Genomic DNA, 22,513 nt, shown 5'->3' with positions numbered 1-22,513 from the left:
CATTCTTATTTTTGAAAAAATTTGGTTTCAAAGTAAAATTTAAAATTTTTTTTTTTTAAATATGCTTTTTTTTCAAAATAACTTATAACATTGTTAGAGATACCAAAAATCTCGAAAAATAAAAAAAGTCAGCATTGCTTTTCTGAATATCATGTATTTTTTGTTTTTCTGTTACGCAAAAATTGATTAAGATTTGGTGTTTCTAAATTTGCATACATTCGTGATCAGTGACTCGTTCAACCCCTTTTAACTACAGCCTTTTCAATAATAAGGACTTTGAACCGATGAAACTTACAGATCATATAAACAATGCATACACGAGTCAAGAAACTTGTGAAGTCGTAACGATTAAGTTCATTTAAGATACTAATTAGGGGGTGATTTTCTCGATTTTTTTACCAAAACAAAAAGGGACTAACATTATTTTGAGCGTAACTTGTTTAAATAAGTTGTAATGAGTTTTCCCCGAAATGTGCTTCATTTTTGGTTATTTCACGTTAAAGTATTCCATTTGGAATTTGACGAATATGAACCTATTTTTCATTAGCTATAACTCTGCTTCTACTAGGTATAGAGACGTGATATATACACCATTTTTTAAAATTTTTTACAGGCTATATTTTTGCTAAGAATGTTTTTTCTACAAAATATTTGTATTTGGAATGTTCATTTAAAGATGAAGTTACTACAAATAAAATGGTATCTTTGGATGGTGAAATGATTGTGAAAAGCAATAGTGTTAAGTATTTAGGATCGGTGTTACAGAGTAATGGAGAAATAGATGAAGATGCATGCAGTAGAATTAGGGCTGGATGGATGAACTGGACGTTATTATTTGAGTTATTTGGAAAAACCGTCTAAAAGCGTGGTTATTTTGTTGAAAAAATGAACATGTTCACTGCCAAATAACTCGAAAAGTATTGACTTAGTGAAAAACTCTATAGAACAAAAGTTACTTAAAATTAGCCAGTTTATCCATTTCCTGACTTACTTTGGACGAATATTATTTCACCCACAAGAGGGGGTGAAAAGCACCCCAAGGGCAAAAGCACATATCGGTACAATATCACTTTTTTCTTTGACATGTTAGCTATGTGTGTGCCAAATTTCATGTCAATCTAAGCGGTCCTTTAAAATTTAGAGGTTTTGCCATATTTTACCGTTAAAGAACGGACTAAAATTGTAATTTCTGTGTTTAAAGTCAATGCCAAAATATTATTGTTGCGGATTCTCAAATTCTATAAATTTGATGTACACTCTCATGAGAGCATAATTCGTGGGACACATCTGGTAACTTAAATGCTACGCTTCTAATACGATGCTAAATTAGATAGACAGCAGGAATTTTTGCGGTGTACCTCGTCATTAATATTTATTATGTCGAGGTTAGATAATATTCTTACTAGTACGTTGTTATTAAGGTCATCTGAGAGTTTTTTTAGTTTCGTCCATACAACTAGAAATAATGATTAAGTGATTATCGTGACTAACCAAAGTAGGTAATTTGCAAGTGAATATTGTTGTGTTTATGTAACTTAAAATTAGACAACTTTTACAGTTAGTCCATTGAAATGTTACATTTTTTAGACCATACCTTGCATTTATTAGAGGAGTCAATTTTATTTTTTTAATATGTAGGGGGGATCAGTAGAAGCTTAAGTTCAAGTTTTTGGGATAGCCACCCTTGTCACCCGGCCGCCATCATGGAAAAGGGGTGCAAAGGGGGTTCGCGCTATATCTCGTAAACTAACAACCCTATGGAAAATCTAAAAAATGTAGCAAATTAAATTTTATACAATTTTGTTTCTATTACTTTTTATCGTCAAGTGACCAACAAAAAAGATATAAACAAAAATAAGTAAACATTTTTTAACAAGTTTCCTTTTGTAGGTTATAACTTTTTTCAGTTCATTTTACAATAAAATAACATTATAGCAATTTTGTAGAGGGTTTTTCAGCGAACAATTTCCACTATAAAGTTTTTTAATTCTATTTATTGATCTAGGTTTTACAGCGCTCCAAACTTGACCAGATTCTTGAATGCTCATAGGGATACTATAGTGCATCGTATAGATTTTGATCCTTGGGCTATCCACTACTTATTCTCAAATTTTCAAGCAAATCCATCCATTCTGTAAAAATTGCGAGGTGAAAAGCTTCAGTTCCTGGACTACTTGTCTATTCGACCAATTAAATAACAACGAAATAATCTTTACTCAGTGTTTACAAGCAAAACATATGTGTAAGTGTTATTAAACACAGCTTATTGTTTCCTTACTTATAGTGTGATAAATAAGTATTAAATTCCACAACATGCGATACCTACATGACTTAAACCTGCAGATGCTACTTTTATCAGCAGTGTAAATAAATTGAAGGCTGTTATATTATAGTTTAGTGGAACACCAGCTGGCTTTGAAAGCTGGATGATGAAATCTTGTATATTAGAAAAACTATTGTTGTTTTTTTCTAATAGATAGATAGTGCTGGCGTCATATTATTTTATTAGTTTTATCACACTAAATGTAAACATTGTTATTACAGACAACGTGGAACAAGCAACAAAAAATTTTTATTCTTATGTCTATCTTTGGCCTCTCTTTCACAAGTCCAAAAACACTAGAAGAAAATAAATGAAACAGACAGTAAAGAAAGCGGAAAGGAAAAGTAAGCAGTAATTTGGAAAGAAAATAACGGGAAAGTATAGAATTTATAAGAGAAAGAAAAACCAAAAGACTAACAGATGATAAGGAGAAAGAAATGACAGCAATGAGAAACAGGAAAAATCAACTTAAGGCCAAAAAAGGGGACGTACTACAAATATAGAAATAAATTAACCAACAAAATTTTTACGAAATGCAAGCAACATTTATACCAGGAAGACAAGTAAATGACAACATTTTCGTAGTCTTCTTCTTCTTCTTTTATATAGGCAGTGCTGCCTGTTTTTCTTCAACGCTGCCTTTCATTCTGCCCCTAAGTTGTCAGTCCATTTTTTCCTTGGGCGTCCTATACTTCTTCTGCCTAACGGCGACTTGTCCCTGGCTATTCTTACTATCCTTGGTTCAGACATCCTGCTTATGTGTTCATTCCACTCTTCTTTTCTGTTCTTTACCTAGGTATTTGTATTGTCTACCTATTGTCTTCGTAGTGAGAAGGTTAAGTTAGTGAGCAGCCGTCTCTAAAGTACGAATAGCTATAATGATTGCCGACCTCCGTCGCAAAGATGGCAATGAAATAAAAATAAATCTTTTGATTTGCATTTTGAAAGAATTTCAAACGTACGTTTTTTAATTTATTAATCTTACCTTTTCCCCAATCTATTAATAATCCCGGTGTCATTATTTCTTTGTTATATAAGTAACAACACACCTAATCAAGGTTACAACTGATTAAAAAACTTTCCAAATTCGGTATTTACATAGAAACTCCTCGTATAGTTTTTATTCAGCGTGAATAATCCGCCTCGATTTGAATAATTCATCCTTTGATTTTATTAACTAGGAAACAAACGGAGATTGGATGATAAAAATGTTTATTGCCAATAGTTGAGTTGCAGCTTAATTGAAACTATAAAAACTCATATATAATCGAATACCCCAGTAAATGAACGTGAAATACGGCGATACCGTGTAATTTTCAGTAGTAATTGCACGAGAGCTCTAAAATTATCGATATGTTGCCCGAGTGACACTTTGACAGTTTTAATTTCACGACCAGAAGGGGAGTGAAATTATGTCAAAGTGTCACGAGTCAAAACAAATCGATAATTTTAAGAGGTCGAGGGTAATTCGGTAAGACTATTTCATGAATAAAACTGTATTTTTAATCATTAGCTGGTAACTTCTACAAGTAGAAAGTTATTTACAGTGCAGTTGGAAAATGAAGATTTTTTAGACTTTCAAATACTTGCGCCATACTTCAAGAAGAGCGTAAATGGAATACAAAGTAAGCAATGGTTACATTTTCAGCAGGACAAACCTTTAACCCTGTTTTACAAGAAAACAGCTGGAGGTAGCATAGAAGAGTTTAGTGAGCTATATATGAAATCCACTCGAGCTGACAAAAATTCTGCCCTTCTGGCAGATTTCTGGCCAGTACTGATTAACAGAAGGCCGCTCATTAAGCAAGCTAAATATTCAAATCTTCAACAGTTACTCAACAACGTACCTCCAATTTACCATGAGTTTTTCACAAATCTGCGACATGATGATCAACAAGCTGGAGAACTAGCGAACTCTGAAGGTGCAGAAGTCGAAAATGACGGTATTGATCACCATTAAGATACTGATGTCGATGAATCATAAGTCAATTATGTATTAGTGTCAAGAATAAATTTCTACAAAAACTTAAAGATCTTTTTAGCTGTTTTACCTTTATGATGCATTTCTTAGAAGTAAAGGGGTACAAGTGGTACTTAGCAACCTAAAAATAGCTCCAAAATGAGTAAAGTTAATAAGAGCATGATTTTTTGTTACAACCAAGAATAATAATGCCTACATCTACTAAACCAGAGAAGAAAAACTAGCATTAAAAAACCATGGCCATTACAGTAAAAGCTCAACTTTGAACGGCGTTTACTCAAAATTTACTTTTTGTCACTTATACCGCTTTACTTCTCGGGTCCTCAATTGTCATTAATGTCACTGAATGTTCATTTTTTTCGTAGTAACGAAGGGATCAATCCAAACGGTTCTTTAAAATATACAGCAAAAACCGTCAAATAATGTACTAGTATAATTATTTACGAAGTGTATTTGAATGTGTGCAGTTCTTTACGTATTTAATTACTAAAAATTAAACCAAATAAGTGGTGTTTTATTCCTTGGTGTGTAAATACCTCTAAAAACAATTCTGACAAGATTTTATTACAGTTCCAGCTAATTTAAATCGTAAAAAGAAACGTAAAAAAGAAGTATGTACCTATCAATAATAAAAAAATATGAAAAAAACATTTTTAGGAATCGCTTTTCCTTAGTTCCGAGTGACTAAAATTAAAAATATTAAAAAATCAACTAAAAAGCAAAAAATAAAAAAAATTGAAAAAATCCAACACATTCGTCAAAGAAAAGCGTGGCGCGTCTTCATCGAATAAACGGTTTTCGCCCCACGCTTTTCTTTAACGAATGTGTTGGATTTTTTAAATGTTTTTTATTTTTTGCTTTTTAGTTGATTTTTTAATATTTTTAATTTTAGTCACTCGGAACTAAAGAAAAGCGATTCCTAAAAATTTTTTTTTCATATTTTTTTATTTTTTACTTTTTAGTCTTACACTTTTTAAACATTAAAATATATCGTCATGTTTATTAAAATATGTATATAAAACATATGATGTATAAACATAAAAAGTAGTCGGAATCGGCAAAAAATTTGAAACTTCATTGTTTATTTGTGAAGCATAACGTAAACAATTAACGTTAGAAGTGAAATTATGTATAGTTCATATCATTAGCTACAATCCGTAAAAATTACAAATTTCTACATTGTAAAAAACAAGAGAATTTAAGCATTTTCCATTAAAATCGTTTTTTTTTTATTTAAACAATTATTAAACATAAACAAATTTTTTTATTGACTATTCGTGTATTGTTCCCGCGAATGCATATATGTCTGCAAATTTTCATTTATTTGCATTGAAGAAAAGGCAGGCAAATTAACCTCTAAAGATTTGACGCAAACTATTGAACTAAAGAAAAGCGTTTAAAAACCAAGCTTTTCTCTTGCGAAGATCACTTCTTTACTGTAAGTTATGGATCTTTTCCTAAATAAATGAGTTTTTAAATAAGTACATAATTATTTTTACCCAATTATCGATTTGTATCCCGAGTGACACTTTGGCAGTTTTAATTTCACGACCCGAAGGTGAGTGAAATTATGTCAAAGTGTCACGAGGGCAAAACAAATCGATAATTTGAGAGCTCGAGAGTAAGATCATTCGTTAAGATTATTTCATGAATAAAACTATCTTTTTAAATCATTTTAACTAATATTATATTGGTACCTTCGCCTGAATGTTTACTAAACCTATTTCTTTGTGTTCTCTGTGACAAGTTGTAAAACATTAATTGTCATTAATATCACTGAATGTATTTTTGCGTAGCAACGAAGGGCAACTGACGTAAAATACTTGACGACGGGAAATTATCAAAAATTATCGCTGTAATTTTTATTTCTGTAGCCTTCTATTGGTCAGAATCTCTATGAATGAAATAATCGCTGTGATTTTTATTCTTATAGGTTTCTACTGGTCAGAATCTCTATGAATGAAATGGGTCTACCCCAAAATCCCGACAGCCAAAATCCCAACAGCCGAAATCCCGACGGCCAAAATCCCGACACGCCAGAATCCCGACAAATTAAAAATCCTGTCAGATTTTCAAAACTATAATACATAGTATTCATCTATTTTTGTTACGTTACAGTATTATTTTAAACATGAAATTTATTTATGTTATTTATATTTATATTTAGCTAATTATACTAATATCACCTACATAATTGGAAATAAATTAAAACTGATTAATTCGCGAAGAATTTTTCCATTATTGTTTTCAATAATTTTGAAAAAATGTGAAAACTTTGAATTATCAACGTCCGTCCGTCTGTCTGTCCTTCCGCAAACACAACTCCTCCATCATTATACCAGGTAGAATGACATTTGAGGTGTCAAATGAAAGCTTATAATCCAAGGATGGTACTTAAGGTGAGAAATTTTACCTATTGTTGTCTGTCTGTCCGACCGCGAATATAACTTCTCCGTCATTATACCAGGTAGAATGGCAAATGAGGTGTCAAATGAAAGCTTAGATGGATACTATGTATTATAGTTTTGAAGGATTTTTATTTGTCGGGATTCTGGCCTGTCGGGATTCTGGCCTGTCGGGATTCTGGCGTGTCGGGATTTTGGCCGTCGGAATTTTGGCCGTCGGGATTTTGGCTGACGGGATTTTGGCTGTCGGGATTTTGGGCGGCACCGGACTGAAATAATCAGTAGTAATTACACGAGAGCTCTAAAATTATCGATTTGTCTCCCGAGTGACACATTGACAGTTTTAATTTCACGACCCGAAGGGAAGTAAAATTATGTCAAAGTATCACGAGGGAAAAACAAATCGATAAATTAAGAGCTTGAGAGTAATTCGGTAAGATTATTTCATGAATAAAACTATCTTTTTAAATCATTTTAACTAATATTATATTGATATCTTCGCCTGAATATTTGCTAAACCTGTTTCTTGGTATTCTCTGTGAGAGTTGTAAAACATTAATTGTCATTAATATCACTGAATGTATTTTTGCGTAGCAACGAAGGACATCTGATGTAAAATACTTTACGACGGGAAATTATCAAAAATTATCAGTAGTAATTGCACAAGAGCTCTAAAATTCGATAATAATTTTAGAGATCGAGTGCAATTTGTTGCGATTATTTCATGAATAAAACTGTTCAAAACCAAAATTTTATTGTAATTTATTTATGTAAGTACAAATTAGTACAATTAAACACACATTCATAAATATTTGACGGTTGAAAGTCATCACTTGTATAATTTTTAAAACATTAATTTTCATTAATGTCACTGAATGTATTTTTTCGTAGCAACGAAGGGCATCTGACGTAATATACTTGACGACGGGATATTATCAAAAATTATCGGGTATAATATCATAAGAGAGTGAGAGTAAATTGAAAATAATGCGACAGTTTTTCGAAAATTTGTTGTCTGGCAATAGTCACGAGAGCCCTGCGGGCTCTCGTGGCTATTGCCCAATGACAACAAATTTGAGTAAAAATGAAGCATTATTTTCTTATTTATTCTTACTGTCGTGTGATATTCGTAAGATTATTTTTTAATACGTATAATACATCAAAAAATAATCAGTTTAATTTTTAGTTCTGTAGCTTTCTGTTGGTCAGAATCTCTAATGAATGAAATAATCAAAAATTATCAGTTTAATTTTGATTTCTGTACCTTTCTATTGGTCATAATATCTATGAATGAAATAATCAAGCAAATCCGTCGAGTCGTGACAAGGAAAATTACACTTCAAAACGGTCATTTACTGGCCTAGAAATTGAACGTGAGTGGTTGTGGCAAAAATTGAATGTATTTTTCGAAAGATTTAAATGATTTATAAAAAAGTCTATTGATTATGAATACAGCCTGAAGCAGAATAAAAAATGGAATGCATGTTTGCATGTATTTTTTTAAATTCAAGCACAAACGTCATTTTTGCATATCACGAATATAAAGTTTCGCATGTCGTTGGCAGTTTATTAATCTACCTTGCAATATAAAAGTCTCTTTTTAGTATAAAAAAAAATGGGTGAATACAATCCACTATTTTATTTATATTCAATTCTTTTTAATATAAAATTTATATATAAATATGTAATTATAAAAAAAACATAGGCAGACAAAATGGAAAAAAGCTAATTCTAAAGTTGCTGCAAGAAAGTATATAATATCAAAAACTAACAAATTACTAGGATCACACGCACACAAAATCTTAGCATCGCTCAGTTAAGATGAACGAAATAGAAAGCAACTCTAAATTATTATGGAGTGATCATCATTCAACATTAGTTGTCATGATTTGACCATTGTTGAACATAGGCCTTCTCCAGATATTTCCATATTTTTCTGGTCGGTCCAGCAACTAGATCCAGCAGAATGCAGTAGGATCTGGTTGCCCATATTAAAAGAGGAAATCAATAAAAAGAAACTACACCTATGTATTAGTAAGTCAATAACATGTCGCGGATAGACATCATTTATGGTGTTAATATTGAGAGTAAACTAAATATAATAGCAAATACCATGTCGGGATAGTATCATAAGGTTTTTTTCCTGGGTCTTTGGGTACTATGGGATCAATATAGGAGAATTTTACTGTTATGCCTGGGTGTGGTTGTCTTTTTAAAGACAAATCACCTGCTATGGTTTTTTTGGCGACTATTCGTAAGTTATCAAGATATTATTAAGTTATAGCTGATTTCATGTAATCGAATGAACTATCTTCGTACAAAGTCGTTCCAGGAATGCAACTCATAAATACTGGCAATATTATTTTAAAGTCATCCACTTGTTTCTAAAGTTGTGCTCACGACGAGGCGCCGACCCTCGCCACCTGGTATCCCTCGTACTGCTCGTACCGTAGAGGAAAGGATGCAAATATGGGCTACCCATTTTGTTTTTCTTTGTAAAAAAAGAATAAAAATTCTATTTTATTTCCAAAGGTACGTAAGAATACCTACATTTAGTTACTTATAACCTGCCCAAAGTCCAAATTGATTAAAAAATATACAACTGTTTTAAATGCACAAATAATGAAAAATTGTACTTTTGCGCCGTTTGAATAATGATCCTAAATATGGGCTACCCCGAAAAATGTGTCTTAAATTTGTGTGAAGTGAGATAAATGCGTGACAAATATATTTTAATATCTAAAATACAAAAAGTCCATTAAATAACTCATAGGCTAAGGGTCGGTTGTTCGAACGCTAATCAACAATGATCATTATCAAATAATTAATTACTGTCAATGTCAACTTTAAAAACATAATTAATTACAATTCTGAGACTATAATCAATTAATATAACAATAATTATTAACATAATTAATAATAAATCTCAAAATTGTAATTAATTGTGTTTTCAGCAACCCAAACAAAGTTGACATTGACAGTTTTGGTGACAGTAATTAAATATTTGATAATGATCATTGTTGATTAGCGTTCGAACAACCGGCCCTTAAACTATTTGCAAAAGTCACACCCATAGGTATTCTTCTTTTTCGGCCCCAGCGCACTCGTTATGTGCCCAAAAATGACACATGAAGCACTTGACCGATATTTCACCAAGATTATCCTCTGAAAAAAGTGCTTCGCAAAACATACACGTTACGTCAGCTGCGTCTTGTGGAGGCTGTGTAGAAGGAAACTCATTGTAATCGCTCTCATCATCTGCAGGCACATATTCCTCCTCATCCTCGCTACTAGAACCCGATTTCTTTTTTTGGTCCTTTGTGACTTTGGTAACCTGCTTACGTTTTCCTTTTTTTATTTCTTTTCCTTTCCTTTTTTCTTTGCCTTTTCCTACTTCGTTTTGCCTACATTGCTACATTGTTCTAAATATGGGCCACTAGCCCATATTGTAAACACGCTTGCTTTCCACAACAAAAGAAGTTATATCTAAAAGCAGACAATTTGAAGAAAACTCATTAGCATATATCAAAGACTAATAATAGAGCTTCAACGTGACACAGATGTTTTTTTAAAATTCGTGTTTATTTTTAAATACTGGAATTTATCAACTTACCCGAAAAAGTTTTGACACTCACACCAACCGACAAACAATTATTATAAACTGGGAAATATCTACCACAGTGACGCCATCGCTACGGTGATAGTTTAACTTCGTCAAATACCGTTTGCAATAGTCAAAATGTAGAAATCTGCAACGAATAGCTGTGAAACCCACCTAGCCCATATTACAAGACCAGCCCATATTTGCAGCCTTTCCTCTATTATCGATCGCCAGATGCATTATTTTAAATGCGAGCGTTCACCAAAATGAAGAGTAGGATACTAAGCTCTAGGCTAGGATACGATGCGGTGGTCTCCGTAGTGAACAAACCCTATAAGACTTCTTGTAACCTGCAGCTGTTTAAGGATACACTCGTATCATTTGTTTTTCTTGCGGTCCAGGGTATTCATAACATTTCTCTCCAGAAAAACCCTTGCAGACCCTTACACAAAAAAATGGAGAAGACTGTTCCGATGGTAGCTTATGGAATCAATAATAATAATAATAAAAATAAGTGTAAACAATGAACAATAATATATTTATTTGTGTCGATAAAAAGAAAGGCGGGTTTTGCTTATATCTCGAAAGAGTGCGTTGTTGACGTACCACGTCTATCCCGACGCCCGCTAGGGTGTGATTGCCGACGGGAGGTTGTAAATCGACCCGTGGCTGTGTATCGACTCACTGTGGCTGAAAAAAACCACAAACGCTAATATGTTTGTGTTTCTACAATTTATATGACCGTTTTGAGAAAAGTTATTAAAAAATAAAATTAGCAAAAATAGTAATTAAAGCGTGTCGCCACAAGACCATTGTATTTAGAAGTGTCTTATATAGTGATTTCCTTATATTTTGGTAAGCTTTCTCATTGCTCCCTTGGTCATTGCTTATCTTTATTTGATTTCTTGGAACCTCCAGAGTTAGTTATGGGATGGGAGTACTCAGATATTTCTTCTATCTATGATCATAATTTGTAGGTCCATGCTTTTCTAAGGTAAAATGCTACGCCAACAGTCAACGAAGGTGTGGGAAAGGTCTGTTGTGAAAACGCAAGAACAAGACCAAGACCGATTTTGGGCAACATTACTACTTATAATAAATGATGCGATATGTTCTTTAAATAAATTTAAAAAACCAATGATAACACGGTAATATCCATTTATTAATGAACTAATACAAAAAATCAAATATATTTCAGAAACTAAGAAACTGCGTGTGAATAATATAACTCTTTAAAAGGGTAAACCCTGTAGTTGGCTGTATACCTTTGTTAAGACAACGTAGAATGAAGTAAACACTTCTGTTGTATATAGGTATATTATAAATTTATTAAAAATTTTTTTTAAAAATTCATCCACAAGGGAGTGGTTGTACAAAACGTTTTCGGTCAAACTGACCATCCTCAGTGTAAACGTCCAGTGTACAAGTAATTGAAACTAGCCACTTGAATAGGTGTAAAACCTCAAAATAACATTATTGCTACATTATGAGCTGTATAGTAATCGACAATAAGTCGATGTATTAAGATTAAAAATGTATCACATGTGGATGTATGTCATACTTGCTCGGAATTAGCACAAGGTTGTGATCAGGTGAGAGGTTAACAACCAACTGAGTTGGTTGTTAACCTCTCACCTGATCACAACCTTGTGCTAATTCCGAGCAAGGATGACATACATCCACATGTGATACATTTTTAATCTTAATACATCGACTTATTGTCGATTACTATACAGCTCATAATGTAGCAATAATGTTATTTTGAGGTTTTACACCTATTCAAGTGGCTAGTTTCAATTACTTGTACACTGGACGTTTACACTGAGGATGGTCAGTTTGACCGAAAACGTTTTGTACAACCACTCCCTTGTGGATGAATTTTTAAAAAAAATTTTTAATAAATTTATAATATACCTATATACAACAGAAGTGTTTACTTCATTCTACGTTGTAATAATATAACTATGTAACCAGCTGAAATCGATACAGAGTTAATTTGTACACAATTACCAGAAGTATCAATGAGTTTCTAAAGTGCTGAATGAAGTTCCTGCATATTTTCTTATAAGGTAGTCATCAACGTGTGAAAGAATGTGTAATTATAAAGCCTGAAGTATTTAATTATATTAGAAAAAGTGTAATTATGTTAAAAAAAGTTAATTTAATGAAGACGTGGCTACTATTGTTGCTCTGACGATTTGAAGGTAAAGGTGGGATAATATGATTTTATATAAGTTACAAACAATCAATGTTGGTATATACAAGGTGGCCGGAAAAATGAAAAACCCTGCGACAGGTCAATTTGTGATTAAAGAGGGACACATTTTTCCGGTATTTTCAATTATTTTACTTTCACCCCTAACCCAGGGTAAGAATCGCCCAAACATTTTTTAATGGTAATGGGGCTCAAATAAAATATCGTTTGAAAGCCCTTACAATTCTCTATAAGGTTAGTCTTTACATTTTTAAGTTCGATCCAAAACATTTTATGCTTCTTTTCATGAGCATTTTTCAGTGCGTCACAAATGATATAAAAAAAGGTAAGTCCGTGATAATATACATTTTAGTGACATGACATTTTAGTTAAATCTGACAGTTGTCACATTTTATTTGCAATTTGGCATAAAAGCAAATCAATTGTGTTTATTGCATTTATAAAATGGTCTTTTTCTTTTATTTGTATAGTCTTATAAATTATACAGATTATATTCGTAGATATATTATATAATTAGTAAAATTTTTTTTATTATAGCGCCATCTATTGACAATTAGAATAAATGTTATAAATGTCACCGACGAAATGTAATCACCGACGTGCGTTTTTTCCTGTCACATGCAATTTAATGCGTTAGAAAGAAATCGAAAAACTGTGACGCACTGAAAGATCCTCATGAGAAAAAGCCTAACATTACATATTTTTAGTTGGTTACTTATTTTTTCTTAGTTGACCAAATGGTGAAACTGAAAACCTCAGGCGTTGATATAATGATAAAGATTTGTTCGAATCGTTGATCCACATTCCGAAGCATTTTCGGAGTGATTCGTAAGCATTTGTTAACATTAGTTGGCGTAAATGATCTAAAGATAGTGGCGGTGTTTTATAGATTTTACTTTTTAGGTGTTCCCACAAAAAATCTAGGGAAGACAAATCGGGTGAACGAGGAGGCCATTTGATACTGACTTTCCTCCCAATCTAATGCCGTGGAAAATTTTGGTCTAAAAATTGACGAATAAGTAAAGCACAATGCGGAGGAGCACCGTGAAAAAGTTAAACGATCTTCATCATATTGATTATTTTCAATAATATCAGCCAAGGCAGGATCAATCACGTCTTTATCACGAATTGAATGAATACAACTAACTATTTTACGATCTAAAAGAATGCTCCTTGGCAAGGGATATCGTTCAGATGAGGAAAAAATTGCCGAAATTGAAGCCTATTTTGAATGAAACGATAAATTGTTTTACAAGGCATCGAATATTAGAAAAGAATAGAGATTATTTTGATGAATAAAGAATCATTTTTGCCAAAAAATTTTGTTTGATTAGTTATGCCTGGGACTTATTGACCGACCGACGCGACGATCAGATCCATCGAATAGTAGCTTAATAGGACTTTTTCCAGGCCCTGGTTCCACCAGCTCAATAGAAATGTCTTCAGGCTCTGGAGCTTTACCGTTCATCAATTCTCATTAATTCTTTTGTAATTTCATTTTTACTTATTTACTGAACTGCCTCTTCGTTACTAATGTTAACTTTGTCAATTTCTACCATAAATTTTTTCGTGTTTTCCAGCAGCAGTTGCTTGTAATGAAAAACAACCTTGAAAACAATGAACAAAGAAAATGGAGGAGAAGGGCACAAGAGAGATCTGAATGGAAGGACATGGCCAGAGAGGCAAAGACCCATCCAGGGTTATGATGCCAGAAGAAGAACAAGTCGCTTGTAATGAATTTCTCACTTCTTTTTCTGAATCAAGTCTACCTATTTCCTGTTTCTTTCCTTTCTTATCGTACATTTTAAATAATTTTTATCCACTACACACTACACTATTATACACTATAGTTACAACAATATAACTTTTCAACGCTTCTCATTTGTTTCGAGCTTCTGTCATATGTCGTATATTAATATTATACAAGGATTATAGTCATTGAAAAGTCCTATAAGTAACAACTGATAATGCCAAATGTGATCCTGTGGTCCATGAAATATTATGTACTACAAAACTACATAACATTATGCTGATATTGTGGTAATTTACTATAAATATTTGTCTTTTTTAATTGATACAAGATTAGTACCATGTCACTTTCTCAATATCTCACTGATTGTCAATAGTCATTTAATTTTTAATTTACACCAGAATTAAACTACGCCATAAAAACTTTAAAGCTCATAAAAACGCCAATCAACACGAACGAAAGCAACGTTTTATTAGTAGAATAATTAATAGTCAAATTCAATTTCTTCAAGAATTATGATCGTTTATATGTTTACAATATACTTGACGTGTTTACGTGTTTAGCAATGTGTTTATCTAATTCCTGTGTTCAAAGAGGACTTAGACAAAATGAAAACAATGTATATTACATTGCAGATACATATTTATTACATTTCAGATTAAATGGTTCAGCCGTAAAATTTCTGATACACCTACGTATATTTTTTTAATTTAATTTCATGTCATCCAATTTTGACTTTTTGTACAAGGTTGCCGTATTGTCGGTCTAGTAAAGAATGTAGGGATTTATAGTTATATTTTATTTGTTCCTATGCGTCACGATTCATTTTCAAACAAGTTAATTCAAAATATAAAGTGAAACGTACGTCGATGTGTAGTATCATTGATACGTACTCTCAGTGGTAATAATTAGGAAATGGTTTTTATCCCATAGACGTATTTTATAAAGTTACTTTATTGAAATGTTTAATGTTTTTACCCAACTACATTTGCTTGAAAATTTGAGAATAAGTAGTGGATAATTCAAGAATCAAAATCTACTGATGCCTAAAGGTGCTTTTACCATGGGGGTGATTGCCACTCCATCTCGGAGGTGGAAATTTTTTATTATATTTTGAGCGCAAAAGTTGGTAAAAACATTAATTCTAAGCAAAAAACGTTCCATACATTTTTTCTTCTTCTAAGCACACTGCGGTTATAAATTTATTCTCCGATTCATAGGTGTCGCTCTGGATGACTTAAATATCATACCGGAATAACTTTTAGGCGGGATTTGCTTGTGATCACCGGTGATTCACATGGTACATGCAGGGCCGCCGAGAGGGATGAGCGGGCCCCGGTACTAGGTGAAGGGTGGGCCCCCGGCACAAAGTGAAGGAAGGGCCCCCGGCAAAAAGTGAAGAGCGAAAAAAATTGTTTAGTTTTTATAGAAATAAAATTATTAATAATAAACATTTTAAATATAAATTTTATTAAATTTTGATTATATTTATAATAGTGAAAATATTTATAATATAGATGCTTTTCGAATTTTCTAATTGGCAAAAATGTCTCTAATTTTCGAAAAATCGCATGATTTTGCCAAATCATTTTCAATTCACAAACTTGATAGACAGCTAACCGATACTTTTTCATTGCATTACCTTATAGTATTTTTTATACGAAAAAGAAAACTAAAGGATCTTTCTGCTTCTGCGAGTGTCACCGGTAATGTGCAAAATATTCTTAACGCAATAACGATTCAAATTTGAGATGTTTAATTTTATTAAGCAAATCTATTGGAGAAAATTGAGATTCACCAATATTATCCTTGTATATCGCTCTCAAATGAAAAATTTTATCTATCAATTCTTCACCGATTTCTTCTTTATAAAACTCGTGTAGTACATATATCAATTTTTTTCTTGATATTGTCGTCATCATTATCTTGGAATATCCATAAAATATTAAATAGCGAATGAGTTTTATTTTCCGCATTAAATCTTCTGGTTAAATTGTTTATTATATGATAATATTAAATAGCTATTTGTATAACAAGGGAGGAAAGTGTAACTTTTCCTCCCGAGAATGAAGTTTACTGCCCGACGCGTAGCGGAGGGCAGTAATCATTCAAGGGAGGAAAAGGCACTTTACTCCCATGTTATACATATGGGTTTTCCACCTTCCTCAAATAACAAGTCATTTTTTCATTTTTACTTAATTTATTTATGTAACTAACCAACAAAATTTATTAGAACTAAAACAACAAGTAGGTACAATATAACTGTCAACTGTCAAATATAAGTGAAATCAATAATGTAAACATTGTTAAATCAAAATAACAATTTACTGTTTTCTACCATTCTGCAAAATACAGGATGTTTTATAAATAAACGTTAAAATGTATAGATACTTCGTAATCGAAAATAGATATTATACAGAATGAATGAAATACCATGACGCCACTTTTACTTTTCCTCCCTAGGGAGGAAAAATATTTTCCTCCCTAGGGAGGAAAAGTACAACTTTGCTCCCTACAATCAGGTCCGGAAAAGTATACTTTCGGTAGAGGTAGGTGGAAATAGTTATTTTCCTAACAAGTGCAGAAAGTCATTCTTTTCCGCACGCGACTGCAGTTTGCCGAACGACGCGAAGCGGGAGTTCGGCAAGCAGTCGAGTGCGGAAAAGAGACTTTCTGCAAGAGTTAGGAACAATATTTTTTCTAAGAGTCTTTAAAAAATTACCAAATCTTAATCAATTAATTTAATTAATATGAAAATACATACACAAATTATTTCTTTGACAAGGTTGTCAAAACCAAACTTTCAATATAATTAGTTAGCATGACGACGATCTTGGTTTCCATGACGATGATTCAAAACGACTGTTATTGTCTACCGATTTGACTTTCGAATATTATGTCAAAATAATTTTATTTCATCGAATTGCGTTAATTTCATCGCGTTAATTTCATTAAAACAGGAACACAATAAGATACCTATATTTGAAATAAATTAGTAAATAATATCTAAATATTAGTTTATTGCATGTAGTGTAATTACTTTAAGGCCATATTAACATATCTAAATTAACACGCGTGTGGAAAAGTAAAAACCGCGTGCGGAAAAGTAACACGCGTGCGGAAAAGTAACACGCGTGCGGAAAAGTGAAACTTTCTAAACTAAAATGCGTGCGCGAAAGTAGACATTTTTGCACGCTCGTAGAAAAAAATATTTCCCAGCGAAATATTGCGTCGGGCTCAAAATTTTCAGTCGCATCACTACTAACTAGGCCCAGGCCAATCATCAAAAAATCTCATAGGCTTTTTGCGCCGTTTTTCTTTATTTGATGTAAATTCTGGATTTATTCCATAATTGCTGGTAACTAATTTAGATTATTTAAAGATTCTTCTGATATTTTGTAAATATTCTAGAAGCCCTGATATACGTTTAATCTCCATATCCATACCATAGTTTTATCTGACTGCACTGTAGTATTTGACTCCTGTGCTTTATTGCTGTTAAAATTTTAAACAAAATCGACTAAAGGTAATACTATTAAATATAGTCGAGTATTATCTAATTAAACGCATTAGGCACATAAAGTGAAGAGCAAAAAAACGGGAAAAGTTACGTCTTTGGTCTGGTCGACGCCGGACCCCTTACATCGCCGGGCCCCGGTAAAATGTACCGGCTGTACCGCCCTCTCGGTGGCCCTGGGTACATGATTGAACCAGATGAGTATAGTTTTCGTATTTTTCGCCTCGTACCCTTCTGGTTTGTTTAAAGGGGAAATTTTTGAACAGGAATCCGCAAAGAAACCGAATTAGAAAAACTTTTCATACCGGTGCAGCCTCACAGCATGGACTAAATAGTTGCCCAAATGCTCCGGCGTTATGTTTGGAATGTTTTCAAAAAAGTCACTAAGATATTATTTTTTATCTGTTAAAATATATATTTTCTTCTGTTACTTTTTATAATATAATATTCAGCAAACAATGCCTGATTGTTTTAATAATAGTCGTAAAATCTTGCTTTTTTCTTATTACTTTTGCAACTTGACTAAAATGAATCATTGATGCAAGCTTGTCCGACATGCTATTAGGTTCACTTACATCCCATCGGCACACTCTGTTTGCCCGATTTTATATACCAACGATATTCATCATCATCATCATCATCCTCCTCCTCCTCCAGCCCTTTGCGTCCACTGCTGGACATAGGCCTCCCTCATTTTTATCCATTGTGCTCTATTTTGAGCACTTTGCATCCAATTTCTAGACATTTTCTTGAGATCGTCAGTCCAACGAGTAGGTGGTCTTCCTCTACTTCTTTTGTCTAATCTCGGCCTCCACTCAAGTAATCTCTTCGTCCATCTCCCATCACTGATTCGGGCGACGTGTCCGGCCGAGTTCCATTCCAGGGTGGCAATTCGGGAAATTACATCGGTAACTCCTGTTCTTCGTCTTAAATCTTTATTTCTAACTCGGTCACGAAGCGATATACTCAGCATTGACGATATTAATGGTCATTTAAACTATACTCTGCTTGGTATCACCGGTGATACACATGGTCCAGAAATAAACCAAGAAGGTTGATCACCGGTGATACATATGGTACCACAACGCAGAATCATCACAGTATCATTGGTAGCCAAAGTGTTAAGTATATGTTATATAATTTTAAAAATTATGTCTATGCGCAATTCCATTTGTATGGAACATTTCTTCGTCTCCAAAAATCTACCTGATTTTGTATTAGTTTTAACAAAAAGAAACTCCCCACTAAGTCATATATGCATGTTGTTTTTATGCAGAACTGTTCGGGCTAGAAGATGTCCAGACGACCAAGGCATGAAGAGTCAGGGATCCACAATTGGAAGCAGTTCAAAGGAGATGGTGCAGCAGCGGAATATCGGTGAAGAAATGAATAAATAAAATAAAAATGTGTACCATTTTTATTCGGTTGCAATGCGAAGGCAAACCAATCTTACTTTTTAATTAGAATACGGAGTGCAGTCCAGTTCCTTTAACCGCGATTTTCTGCTCTTATTGGAGCTTCATCAGAAGAAACGTAGGCACTGTTCTCCATACTCCAACTAAATTGCATCGAGAGGTTTTCCCACACATCGCAACCAAAGTGATGATAATAGGTGGCAAGCGTCATCTGGCAATTGAAAGACGAAGCAAGTTTTCAATCCTAATAGTAAATTAATAATATTGAAAAATATTAAAAATCACTAAAAGATTTTTAAATTGAAAACTTATTGGTACATTTTCATGGTAACACCTCCAAGACTTCTATAATTTGCAAGTCATATGGATGCTGCAGTGAAGACGAAAGGGAAGGAATTCTACACCTTGCAATTCACATCCCCCGTCTGCAGCCGGCAAAGTTCCAACTGAAAAATGCACCTGGTTACTCTACGGAGTAATACGAAAAATAAAATAAAAATTTGTACCATTTTTATTCGGTTGCAATGCGAAGGCAAACCAATCTTACTTTTTAATTAGAATACGGAGTGCAGTCCAGTTCCTTTAACCGCGATTTTCTGCTCTTATTGGAGCTTCATCAGAAGAAACGTAGGCACTGTTCTCCATACTCCAACTAAATTGTATCGAGAGGTTTTCCTATCATCACTTTGGTTGCGATGTGTGGGAAAACCTCTCGATGCAATTTAGTTGGAGTATGGAGAACAGTGCCTACGTTTCTTCTGATGAAGCTCCAATAAGAGCAGAAAATCGCGGTTAAAGGAACTGGACTGCACTCCGTATTCTAATTAAAAAGTAAGATTGGTTTGCCTTCGCATTGCAACCGAATAAAAATGGTACACATTTTTATTTTATTTTTCGTATTACTCCGTAGAGTAACCAGGTGCATTTTTCAGTTGGAACTTTGCCGGCTGCAGACGGGGGATGAGAATTGCAAGGTGTAGAATTCCTTCCCTTTCGTCTTCACTGCAGCATCCATATGACTTGCAAATTATAGAAGTCTTGGAGGTGTTACCATGAAAATGTACCAATAAGTTTTCAATTTAAAAATCTTAATGATTTTTAATATTTTTCAATATTATTAATTTACTATTAGGATTGAAAACTTGCTTCGTCTTTCAATTGCCAGATGGCGCTTGCCACCTATTATCATCACTTTGGTTGCGATGTGTGGGAAAACCTCTCGATGCAATTTAGTTGGAGTATGGAGAACAGTGCCTACGTTTCTTCTGATGAAGCTCCAATAAGAGCAGAAAATCGCGGTTAAAGGAACTGGACTGCACTCCGTATTCTAATTAAAAAGTAAGATTGGTTTGCCTTCGCATTGCAACCGAATAAAAATGGTACACATTTTTATTTTATTTTTTGTATTACTCCGTAGAGTAACCAGGTGCATTTTTCAGTTGGAACTTTGCCGGCTGCAGACGGGGGATGTGAATTGCAAGGTGTAGAATTCCTTCCCTTTCGTCTTCACTGCAGCATCCATATGACTTGCATATTATAGAAGTCTTGGAGGTGTTACCATGAAAATGTACCAATAAGTTTTCAATTTAAAAATCTTTTAGTGATTTTTAATATTTTTCAATATTATTAATTTACTATTAGGATTGAAAACTTGCTTCGTAAATGAATAAATATTATTAGGGCAATAAATGTTTTTATCGCCAACCGTCACTAAAGTCATTCATTATTGTACTCATTTGCCCTTATTTGCGGCAGTAAAGTAACACTTTATTGTACTGAAAGAAGAATTTTACTTTACCTGCCGCGATTAATCGGAATTGAATGTAAGTGGTCGATGGCAGTAATCGATTATTTATTTGAGTGATTGAACTTACAATTTATTTACTTTAATTATTAAAAATATTGTACAAAATTTACGACATTGTTAATTAAATTGATGTCGAAAAGTGAAATTCTGTAGTATTTTGTAATTATATTCAAATAAAATAAATCATTACTTTACCAATTTAGAATTATTCAATATTGATAACTATCGATTAAAAATCGAAAGCGGCCATCATGCAGAAGTCACCTGTCATCACTGTCATGAAATTTTTATTACGTCTAAAATTTAAAAAAAAAATTTAAATTGTAAATTGTAAGTAAGTATTATAACCAATATCAAATTGTTGGCGATAAAATTTTGTATGCACCACGTCAGTAAAGATTCTTTATCGAACTCGTCTGTTATTCGCCTCGCCCGCTATGCTCGCTCGGCTCATAATATCAGACTCGTTCCATAAAGAGTCACTTTACTGACTTGGTACATAAATAACTATTATTTTTATTTAAGTATATGTTTGGACTGTCGTTGTCGTGTCACTAATAGGTTGGTAGCGCGAAATTTCATTTGCACATTCAGATTATAGACAACTTCCTTAATTACACTAAATTTATTTTTCTCTACAACCGTGTTAAAAATGCAATTTTTAGCACTCCATACGAGCGTTAAAAATGCTACTTTAAGGCACTAGTGCTTTAAAAATTTTTTTGCACGATTGATCATTTTTGACTGTTTACCGTGACAGATTTTACGTCAGTAGGTGACATTTACTAGCAACTCGACGGTAAGTAATCCAACTCGACGGTAAGTAATTCACTTACCGTCGAGTTAAAAAATCTCTTAATTTTAATTTATTTTTTGAAAGAATAAAGAAAACTGACGAATTATTTATTAATATTGAAACTTCTTAGGCCTATAGCCAACATTTTTTCTCTTCAAATACGCGATCAAAGTTGAAAACTTGGAAATATCAATGCCATCATAAAGAAAAATGGTGGATTTAATCATTGAATATTATGCCCAGAGGCTTCCAGTAGCTTTCAACTGCATATGTCTTTGAACGAAATATGCCAATAGAGTCTTTTCTTCGATTCTTAAATTCTTGCCTTCGCACCATTTTTTAAAACTTTGGTAGGTATTTTGATAACGGATTTTGGATTTTTCGGGAATAATTGCGGAACACCCTTCTTCCCAAGCCCGTTCAATTTCTTCAAATTCACTTTCGCTCATATTTTAATTTATAATAATCAAAATTGTACTTAAAATTATTGACAACTAAATAAAAACTCAATTCTCCATTGTTGTTATGCACCCTAGTTACTACCTAACAACCAAAGTATCTATCTTGAGAAAATGAATGAAACTAGTCAATATGACGAAAATGTTTAATTTTATAATTTATAATGGTATCAATCGTGCAAAAAACGTTATAAGCATGTCGAACGTTAAGGGTAACCGATCTCAGACAATAATTGGAGTCGTCG

Source organism: Diabrotica virgifera, chromosome 7 (genome assembly GCF_917563875.1).
Source record: "Diabrotica virgifera virgifera chromosome 7, PGI_DIABVI_V3a".
Classification (NCBI taxonomy): domain Eukaryota; kingdom Metazoa; phylum Arthropoda; class Insecta; order Coleoptera; family Chrysomelidae; genus Diabrotica; species Diabrotica virgifera.
The sequence above is the reverse complement of the archived record's forward strand: the minus strand, read 5'-3'. Positions refer to the sequence as shown.